General features: G+C 38.3%; 1 long non-coding RNA gene across 1 annotated transcript; it reads right to left on the reverse strand.

Moving 5' to 3' along the window:
• Positions 1-3,883: 3,883 nt before the first annotated feature.
• LOC131694994 (uncharacterized) lies at positions 3,884-10,556 on the reverse strand. The gene is made up of 2 exons (XR_009306578.1): positions 10,386-10,556; positions 3,884-4,158 (listed from the first exon to the last, which is right to left on the reverse strand). It is a non-coding gene; the product is annotated as an uncharacterized LOC131694994 (long non-coding RNA).
• Positions 10,557-10,879: the final 323 nt, after the last annotated feature.

Genomic DNA, 10,879 nt, shown 5'->3' on the forward strand with positions numbered 1-10,879 from the left:
TCAAGACGTTCACTATCACCATCTTTGTTGACCCAGCTGAAGGCGGGTGTAGAATGGCAGTATAGGACTCGAAAAGAAGAAATAAAAGACAATATATGAGAGACGTAATAGATTAGATAGGTACAAGATACAGCTGAAGTTATGATCATCACATGAGACATACATTAGTACTTCAAACACTACTAATACTTGAATAGCCAATCACCACACATAGCACATCCTTTCTCAATTATCTATTTGTTACTGGTTGATTGTTGGTTATGAGCTGGTAAATAGAGGAAAGGTATAGAACAGATAAAAGGCTCATATCAGCCCTCCCGGCCTCTTCGACACACCACTATCGAGGCGTATTGTAATCAACATCTTGAAGCGGGCTTCTTATATAAATCAAATCCTCAGTAGTCATAATGTTTGGTGGATTATTAACATGAGAACTAATTAACCTCTAGTAGTAGAACTTGGTGCAAATAAAAACTAAAAAGAGCGAAGGTCCTTATATTTAGATAACTCTATTGAATCTATTGTGGCTTGATGATGTTTACAATACCGTCAATCCCATCAACCTGCGAGAGGGCAGGAGGGTTTTATAATTGTATGAAAAATGTCCTATTTGCCGGAAGAAACAGGTTCCCGGAATACCGGAATGGTGTGGCCAATTCGACCAAAAAATCCACAAAATGCGTTCCAGTGCACTTATTTCATATTTTGTATTATGAAGGTTTTATAACCAGATGAAAAGTGTCCTCTTTGCTGAAGGAACTATGTTCCCAGAATAACTTGGGTGTGGCCAATTCGTCCAAAAACCCTTCAAATATTCCTCCACTGTACTTGTTTTTCAAAAAACATGAAGTTTGACATGCCGCAAGGTGGGTTTTATAACCAGTCGAAAAGTGTCCTTTTTAACAGAGGAACCTGGTTCCCGGAATACCCTAGGGTGTGGCGAAATCTACCAAAAACCCTCAAAACGTTCTCCAGTGCACATGTTTTGCAAAATCATCATCATCACAAGGAGGGTTTTATAACCGGATGAAAAGTGTCCTCTTTGCCGGAGGAACCAGGTTCCCGGAATACCCTAGGGTGTGGCCAATTCTACCAAAAACCCTCAAATCGTCATCCACTGTACTTGTTTTGCAAAATCATAAAGTTTGACATGCCGGAAGTAGGGTTGTGGTACCGGTTATACCGGTACCGAAAATCCCGGGAATACCGACCCATTATTGGTACCTATCGGTACTGAACAAAAGCCAGTATCGGGATTTCGGTACCACACAAATATGAAAAATATGTAGACTCTATAGCGAGACCTGTTTCTAAATATCGATCTGCAAGGTGGCTTTAAATTAAATATTAAATTATCTTCTAGATAAATCGTTCAGCTTACGCCTTTGTGGGGAAATGAGGGGAGCCATCATCATAATAATTCTTGAAGTTAAATATTACTAACTTCTGTTGTACTGATCGTTTAAATTCCTGCACTATTTGGTCGAAATAAAATTTCAACTATCGTCTACTAAATAACATCTAGCATAAGAGTAATTTTTTTTACTAGCGATATTCTGATTGGCTCCAATTATTCACTGGGAGGCGCGTAATAAGGTTGTGGCCTACGTCATGGCTGTATTTGGTTTGCGCTTAAATCTTTGGCCATTAAAGAAAAAACAGTGATTTGGTAGCTTACAATTTTAGAGTTGGTGTACCGCTTCGAATGGAGCGGTTCGTAATTTTTGGTGATCGGAAAAGTCAGCTAAACTTCATAGTTTACAGAATATTAAAAGGCTTGGTATGCATAAAAGTCGAAACCAATTTACAGCAAAGCGATAATGCCGAGAGGAAATGCGACTAACGTACACGTAATTACATTCTGGCTTCGATTTACTGTTGATAATAGGGTTTCTTACATTTACCGTCTGTTGAATTCGACGAAAGTCGCATCGCTTAGCTGTTGTTGAATTCAAAGTGGCCTAGATCTCAAAATAAAATAATGTGCCGCATTTGAAAAATACCTTCTGCTGCACTGAGACATCAGTTTGAGCATTCAGTTTCTCTTTGAAGCATTTTTTGAGAATTTTTTGAAAAAATTATTCGAGTACCGGTACTTTACCGGTACTATCGGTACTGGGCGCTTCAGTACTGCAGTACCGGTTCCGGCCAAAATGGGTCGGTACTGCGAACCCTAGCCGCAAGATGGGTTTTATAATCAGTCGAAAAGTGTCCTCTTTGCCGGAGGAACCAGGTTCCTAGAAAACCCTGGGATGTGGCCAATTTGACCCAAAAACCTTCAAAAAATCATCCAGCGCACTTGTTTTGCAAAATCATAAAGTTTGACATGCCGAAAGACTGATTTTACAGCCGGATGAAAAGTGTCCTCTTTGCCGGAGGAACCAGGTTCCCGGAATACCCTATGATGTGGTCATTTCGACCAAAAACCCTCATAATGTTTACAAACCATTTGTTTTACAAAATCAAAAGTTTTTAGTTTTTCGGAAAGAGGGGTCCCAGTACTCCCAACAATATATCCGGAACTACGACCATTTCCGGAAAGATGGTCCTGGTTCCTAAAACTAGACAAATTTTGTGATCGTTTCTAAAAACCCGCATCAAGTTTGGTTGGAACGCAGTGAGTACCATTATTTTGAAATTTAATATTTTCACTGAAATAGGGGTTGGAGACGTAAGAGTTAACTGAAATATAAATTTAAACCTGCAGTAAATGCGCAATTTACTCACGAGATTCCATACGCTGTTTCAGGTATCAAAAAAGATTTCGTGTACTATAGATCAAATTAAGTACAGTTGTGGGAAATAATACAGAACATAGACAAATTCCATCATCCGTCCATCCATTGGCCTAAATAAGCCGTTGATATTGGTGGTATAGTTTGTTTTCTGATGTTCTTTTGTCCAATATATTCCAACTTGGCTGTCGCTGTGCATTAGGCTGTCGCAAAAAATCAATGTTCGAAAAGTCGTTGTGCTCAACCCTAGAATGAAAGATATGTATTTCCCATCAGGGATGGCATTATGCCAGATTTATCTGGCACAGCCAGAGTTTTTGACAGCTTCCAGACAAAAAGACAAACCTCTCATTCTGCCAGATTTTTAAATTTTTGAAGCTGCTACACGCACATTTTGGAAATTTGGGTAATAATGTCCCAAATTTTACAAAAATCCATTGATGCAGGTTCTATGAAAACTAAAATATATACAAAATTTCGATGACTTTGAGGTCGCTTTCAAGTGCCAGATTTTACCAGACATTTTTAGTTGAACTGCCAGATTTTCTTTGAAAAATAATGGCAACCCTGTTTCCCATACACCCAAAACAAATCTTTTGGAGCGTTAATTTATGTGTTTTTTCTGCTATCGAACTGTGAGCGGAAATGGGGGAGAATGGTTAAGCGATTTTTGCATGCCATCAAAACTGTTTTGTAAGACCAAAGTGTTTTTTGCAATGTGCAAAAAACCTCAATATATTTAGCCATCCTGTGCTCGGAAATTGAAAAATAGTCTCGCCCCCTTAAAACCATTCAAAAATGGATATATTTTGGTTGCAGACTTTTTGCTTAAAAAGTCGCATTATTTTTGGATTTCCACGGTTGCGTATCTCCTCGATTCTAGCAAGTACTTTATAAACATAATTAAGATGAATCTCCCTTCTAAGCAAAATTTCAAAGACCCCGCTAAATGGACTGAATATTATTCCAAATTTAATATTTTTTCATTGATTTGGATAGTATTATATTCCGAGACATATTAAGAAATACTTCTCCACACTGTCACATATCTGAAACCATCCTAAATATAAGACCAAACGGATCATGGAACTGAAACGCTGATAAAGTGTGTACTCATAACTAAAATATCCATCACACTACAATCTTACCGATAAAAGTTCCGTCGAATTGAATCCACACATTAATCCGCCCAGCGTCATCCGGGTCAGTCCACTTGAAGCAATGGTGCAGCGATTTTACAACACAACAACTGGCACTTGGCGCACGTATTAAAAATCCACACTTGATTATCGTATGGCAACTTCTCACTCATTACGCAAGCGATAGTATATGTTACTTCGTTTTAAGCTGGAAATTGCATCACTGATGATCTGATGTTCTATATGTGTATTTATGGAAACAACTATGGTCCAATCGGCACAAACTCAAACCCGATGCACAAATGGTACACAACCGTGAAACGACAAGTAAACTGATAAGAAGGTATGATGTCAAAACTTTATTTTTAAAGCAATAAAGCCAAAGCATCAGGTGCGTCAATGCTATATTTAATGTCAACCGATACGACGTTCGGTTCAAGATGTACATAAGTTAATGGGTGCGACGAATTCGAATTGGCTTTGTGCGATGACGAGAAAACATTACGAACATTGTTCATTCATTTTACAGGTTGCTAGTCGCAGGTTCAAGCAGCGCTGCTGGTCACCATTAGATCACACATTCCGCGAATCAATCTTCAATCAATAACCTACATTATTTGGTTCCATTTCCAACACTGTCCCTTTTACAACGATTATGGAAAAGGGAAATAACTGCCACTGGACCACGCAACTAGACTAATGTACGGGAAAATGAAAGTTTAATTGACTGGAAACCCACCCTGAACGGCATAAATGAAGATAGATATGCAGTAAGATGAAATGTAAATAAAGCGTTGAATTGTATGTTTTGTTCCACTTTTTGTCGATGGACAACAGTGAGCTCTTTCAATGCGCATATAGATAGAAACGAGGCTAATCTGTTTATAGCATTATTATGTTCAACAATAACTTTAGAACGTTTAAATTTGATTGTAGGTAGGTACATGCTAAAGTGCTGCGAAGTTAAACACCTAACATGCAATTTATTTTGGAACAGCGCTTCCAGTTATCGTTTACGAAAAATGTTGACAGCAGTTTGATGAAAGTACTCAATTATTAGTGCTGAAAGTTCAGAAAAGTTGTGCTAAATGAAAATTAAATAAGAATATTATTTTTTGACAACCACGTAAATTTATCCACGATATCCTCAAACGTTTCTGTGTACTGAAAACTACCGGAACAGAGTGCGCGGAATAGCGGCGTGCTAGCAAACAAAAAAACGAACGTTTAAGCAGAATCTGATAGCGAAAAGACGTTATTGAGTGAACACGAAATTATTGAAACACAGTAAATGTAATACCCAATCCCTCTTCGTTGACATTTATTGCTTATTTGTGGTGCTGGTTGTTGGTTCAGAGGCACTAGGCGCAATAGTTGTTACTTGGGAAAGGTAGTGGGTTTCGTGGCACGATCGCTGTTAAGTTAGTACTTGCTATTGCATGATCCGCAAGCATTGGATTAGCAACCGTTTGCGGTTTGGTCGTAATAGATAAAATTTTCTGAGCAGTTGCTTTGCAAGGTTTTCCGTTGTGTATTGGATGGTCAGGTAGGAGGGGATGTTTTTTTGAATGCATTCTCACCACACGATCCCCACGGTATCCATTTTCCCGTATTCTGACATGTATTTTGAACGCTTACGTTAGTTTGTGCTACCACCAAGGTAATCAAAAGGCTTTATAACGTAACCTAATATCTGCTTTAGATCAACTTAAAGGGGCAGTCCTAAAGAACCATTAACCCATATATTCTGACAAAATGCCAGTATTAAGCCAGAAAAGGCGAAATATTGTGCTATTACTGTGCAGAGATTGACAGCCCGTTTTTGCGGTACTAATGCTATTATATAGCTTCAGTGCACAAATGTAAGTTTTTGGAAGCCTTATATTGGCATGACTTTAGAAAGTTTGAATTGACTGTCATTTTCTGCAATGCGATTTTGCAACGATTTTTTATGATTCCTTTCCAGTATGATGAACAAAAAGGAAAAATATCAAAATCCTGTTCAGAACCGTAATTGACTCCCTTCTAATGCATTGTAATGATATCCTTATCGGAATATCGTTCTTACACGATATGAATAATGTTTGATGAAAATTGACTTTAGTAAGTCTCGAACAGAAACCTTACCGCGTCCCTTACAATTGCGCTGCTTTTGCTGTCTAGACTATATTGCATATAGTCGAATAAAATGAAATATGCCGAATATAAATTTCATAGAAGTTGCATAAAGAATCAACCCACAGCATTGCGATATCATTATATCGGCTTAATATTTGCTCTATAATGGCACTAAATGCATAGGTAAAGCATACATGCTTTAAAGATCCTTGAAGCATGTACGCGTTATATCAGCTTCATATACATATACAGAGCAAGTGATAATGATATACTGGGATGCTGTATGAAACGTCATTACATTCGACAACGTAATTTATGTTGTTCTGCAAAGCGAATTATTCTGCTTATGTATTATGGCGAGAGAATCGAGCGTGTGTACGTTAACGTGCGATCGCGTGTGCGTTTGTATGTCGCGTGTGCTAACGTATATGTAACTATAACAACTCGTATATGCTGCTAGAAACACAGTTTTATAACAATCAGTAGAACCAGATTCATTGTATAACTGCTACATGTATGACGGGATTTGTAGATCCACATTAGGACCGGTTTATTTTATGTTTTTTCACTTTATTTGACGGCGCCGGTGGTTGAGTGGTAAGCGTGACCGTCACCCATTCCAGTTGGCCTGGGTTCAATTCCAGCCGAGGTCGTTGAGATTTTTCTGAGGTGAAAAAATCTGTGGTCACGTCTTCCTTCGGAAGGGAAGTAAAGCCGTTGGTCCCCGGTCCATGAAATTGGTGGATCGATATCTAGTCTAGGTAGTGGAATCACCTCTCTGGCGTCGGTAAAGAAGTAGTATATCCAACTTCTATACTCAACTAACAAAAATATCCTCCTCCCGTGATACTTGTGGAGTGCGGCCTCTAACAAAAGCAAGTATCGGACTAACAATTCCTTCCCTTTCCTTCCGCGATCTACGTTCAGGCTTGGCCGGCGCCGGTATTGATCAATAAACACTTTAGGATTACCAGGAGTTGCACATTGAAAGATGTTTCGCTACTCCCAAGCATAATTATCTACTGATTCCCTGTGCAACTTCAGCTAGTCCAGATCGATAACGGAGTAGCAGCCAGGGGTGGTCGCACAAGCTCAAGGTCAAGCTCAAGCAAATTTTAGTTTTTATGAGAAATGACATAACATTTTTTCTGTATGTGTTTTTTTTTTGTACAGAAATGTTAATTCCCTGTAACTCGTTCTCAAAAAGTTTGCTGTATAAAATACAGTAAACGAACAAAAAAAATGAAATTAACGCACGTAGAAATGTCTACGCCCTTTTAAAAAATTGCTCTAGTATCAAAACATTGCAATTGTCAGAGAAAATCAAGGAGATTCATAAGCCGAACTCAACTTCAACGTCTCGTTCGAATCGACGATGGTCATATTTCGTGGTCGGCTGGTTTCTCATGGAATCCCTCTAATGCAACCATGCAGAAGATAGTAAAAATTGCAGTATTTGAATTAACAGCCTAAGTGTATTCTACTTCATTTCGATTATGTCTCTAACCTTGCCTACCCATTGTTTGACATGGACCTAAACTGTTGGTACCGAGGATAGAGCCTGCCGGATGTGGCAATTTCATGATCGCGCGAGCGCCTCCCGCTTGAGATCGCGTTTGTAAGTTTATGAGTGCTAAGAAGTTCACCTTATCACCGGGGTGTTATCATATTTGCGAGATCGTGGGCGTAGGTTGCTTGGCCAATCGCAAAGGGCTCAAACGTTTGTATGCTGACGTGATTTTGTAACATAGTGTACGATTTAGATTCTAGCTGAGCGTGAGTTCCCTTATATCGTTAGGGTTCCCGGTCATGTCGCTATGAGACGTGTTGTCTAATAGGTATGAGCGCATTTTCTTAATTGGTCAAGCTGAAGACATGGACCTAGGCTTCTAGAATCGAGGATAGACTTCCGGAAGAGACCGATTGGTGAAATCGCAAACTTGAACAGCCAACCACCACACATAGCACATCCATTCTCAATTTTCTATTTGTTATTGTTTGATTGTAGATTGTGAACTGGTAAAGAGAGAAAAAGTACAGAACAGAAAAAAGGTTCCCATCAACCCTCCCGGCCTCCTCGATATACCACTATCGAGGCGTATTGTAATCAACATCTTGAAACGGGCTTCTTATATAAATCCTGAGTAGTCATAATGATTGATGGATTATTAACGTGAGAACTAATTAACCTCTAGTAATAGAACTTGGTGCAAATAGAAACTAAAAAGAACGAAGGACCTTATATTTAGATAAATACAGTGTGTCCCACATTTATACATTCCCCTGTTTTTTCAGCATAACTTTTTTTTCGTTCAAGCAAACTGCACCAATTTTTCAGTGTTTGTTTTAAAACTTAATCAACGATGTTCCTAGAAATTTCGAAACCCTGGTGCGTTTCGTTCGTTTGTTATGGCAGTTTAAGTGAAAAAAGTGGTGTCTCACCTTTATACGTTCACCCTACTATTTTTTGGATAACTTTTTCTCTATTCGCACAAACAGTTCCAGATTTTCAGTGTTTATTTTAAAGTTTAATCAACGATTTTTCTCGAAGTTTGGAAACAATGATGCATCTTGTTTGTTTGTTTGTTATGGCAATTCAAGTGAAAAATGTGTCTCTTATTTATCCTTTCATCCTATTTTCTCAGATTAACTTTTTTTCAGTCAAAAGTACTGCACCAAATTTTCTAAGATTATTTTAAAGCATAATTTGCGATGTTTCTCAAAATTTGGAAGCTTTGGTGCGTTTTGTTTGTTTGTTTGTTTGTTATGGCAGTTTAAGTAAAAAAAAAGTTGTTCCTGCATTTATACGTTCACTAAGAAAAAATATAGTTTTTCCCAAAAAATGCATTATTCAAGTAAATATCCGGTAATAATCAACATTACATTTATCAGTCAATCGAATTCCCATCATTTTTGAATACAAGTTTCGATCGCTTCGGCATTTTATCATTACGATTTTCTATATTTCTTGCTCCAAGTTTGTTTTAGAATGATTTGATTGCTTTCTTGAGCTTTACAACTGACGAATACTGCTTCTTTACTGTTATACCGAAAAAACAGGGTGAACGTATAAATGTGGGACACACTGTATATAGAATCTATTGTGGCTTGGTGATGTTTACAATACCGGCAATCTCATCAACCTGCGAGAGGGAGAAGCCAGACTGAAGCACATTTTGTGTAAATAAACCAAATCATTGTTTGGTAAAAATCTCTAAACTTTCGCTTCACGCTGTGGGATCTTGTGTACTCGTATTCGGTATTGTCAATTTGTATCCATGTCCTACGTATGTCATTTACATTCTTTAGAATTCAGACCAATTCGGCGAATTCCTTAGCGACAAAATGCACCAAATTAGCCTGATACAATTCCAACACACTCTTGGAATGGTGACTAGAAAGCTCAATCCGATCAAAATAGTAGATTTATTGTTCTGGTCTAAATATGACAAAAAACGTTTTTGGAGATATTCTTTTCTGTAAATTTCACTGGCACCTTTTCTGATGAAAATATTGCTTAATTTTTCATAGGTTCCATGCAAGTTGCGATATTTTCTTATTCTTTATCGCCCGTCTCGAACCCATAATTTCGTACTTAAAACTTTTGCACTGCCATTTGTTAGAACTTCGACATCGTTGACAGCAGCTAAACCATTCCAACTTATCTCGATCGAGATTAACCGTGTCCTTAATTTACTCTCAGATAATTTGGTAACCCTAATACCAGGTCACTTGAACAGTTCAACATTACTGTAATACCATGTTATCAATCTATTCCGATGTTCACAAGAAGTGCAGCGAAATACGCTATACAAGTAATAGTGGGATCTAAAATATTGAGAAGAGAACGTGTTCCGCTCAACCGCCAGAGAAATGTGAAAAAATTCCATAACAACTAGCTGCTAACATCACTTATCAACGCAATGCAAGAACTCGAAAAATGCCGGAAACAATTGCTTTTTTCACTTGTCTGCTGCTGTCATCATATTGGTTCAATTATTATATAAACAAAACTGTTTACTGTTTCATCGGTCTACAACCATGACAAATCGCCAATCATTCGCATCAGCATTGCAAATTGACCTGTAGATCAAAGTCTTTTCCGGTTATTAACACCAGAGTCAACCAACGAACACAAGTACAATCTTCACACAACGAAGCGCGCAGACTTTATCCGTGTCACCCTTCCTGAATGAACTCGAACCTCTACTCGAAAGCATTCAATTGATTCCAATTAGAACAATTTTTTTTATTCAATTAACTTCAATTTTCTCCACAAGTGCTCGTGTTCTATTCATGCTTGGGAGACAGACACTCGACAGCTTTCCGTCACTACATACTCGTGAGTCATGCTTGGAAGTTGCCTGCAAATAATCACAATAGACATTCTTACTTTGTTCTCATTGAAACTAAAATTTAAACATCCCTTTCCAATATCACTACTGATAATTTAAACAGGTAATGTATAGTTCACAAAAAGTTCACACTCAACGCGCTTCTGTTTAACCACGAACGGATATACCACAACCGGCGGCGTCCGGATTCTATCGCGACTAGCTCTGAGCAATACCACGTTCAGCAATGAACTAAACGTAGTTAACGCATCGCTCTACTTATCCATTGAAGCGTACTCGATATTCCCTTGACTCATTAAGCTTCTTAGTCCGGCCAGCAATGCGTGGTGCGTGCCGCTCGCATACCGCAGCATCCAAAAAATGCCAGATGCCTTGAAGACGTAAAATTCATTCATACTCAAAACAAACGAAAATGCTATGTATAGTATCGATGATTGTGGACGTACACACATATGTCATATAGTGCACTCGCTGCGGAAAATGTAAACAGATATCTGCTTCGTTCGTACCTATATGGTGTGATATAAAGTCA

Source organism: Topomyia yanbarensis, unplaced genomic scaffold (assembly GCF_030247195.1).
Source record: "Topomyia yanbarensis strain Yona2022 unplaced genomic scaffold, ASM3024719v1 HiC_scaffold_226, whole genome shotgun sequence".
In the NCBI taxonomy this organism is placed as follows: domain Eukaryota; kingdom Metazoa; phylum Arthropoda; class Insecta; order Diptera; family Culicidae; genus Topomyia; species Topomyia yanbarensis.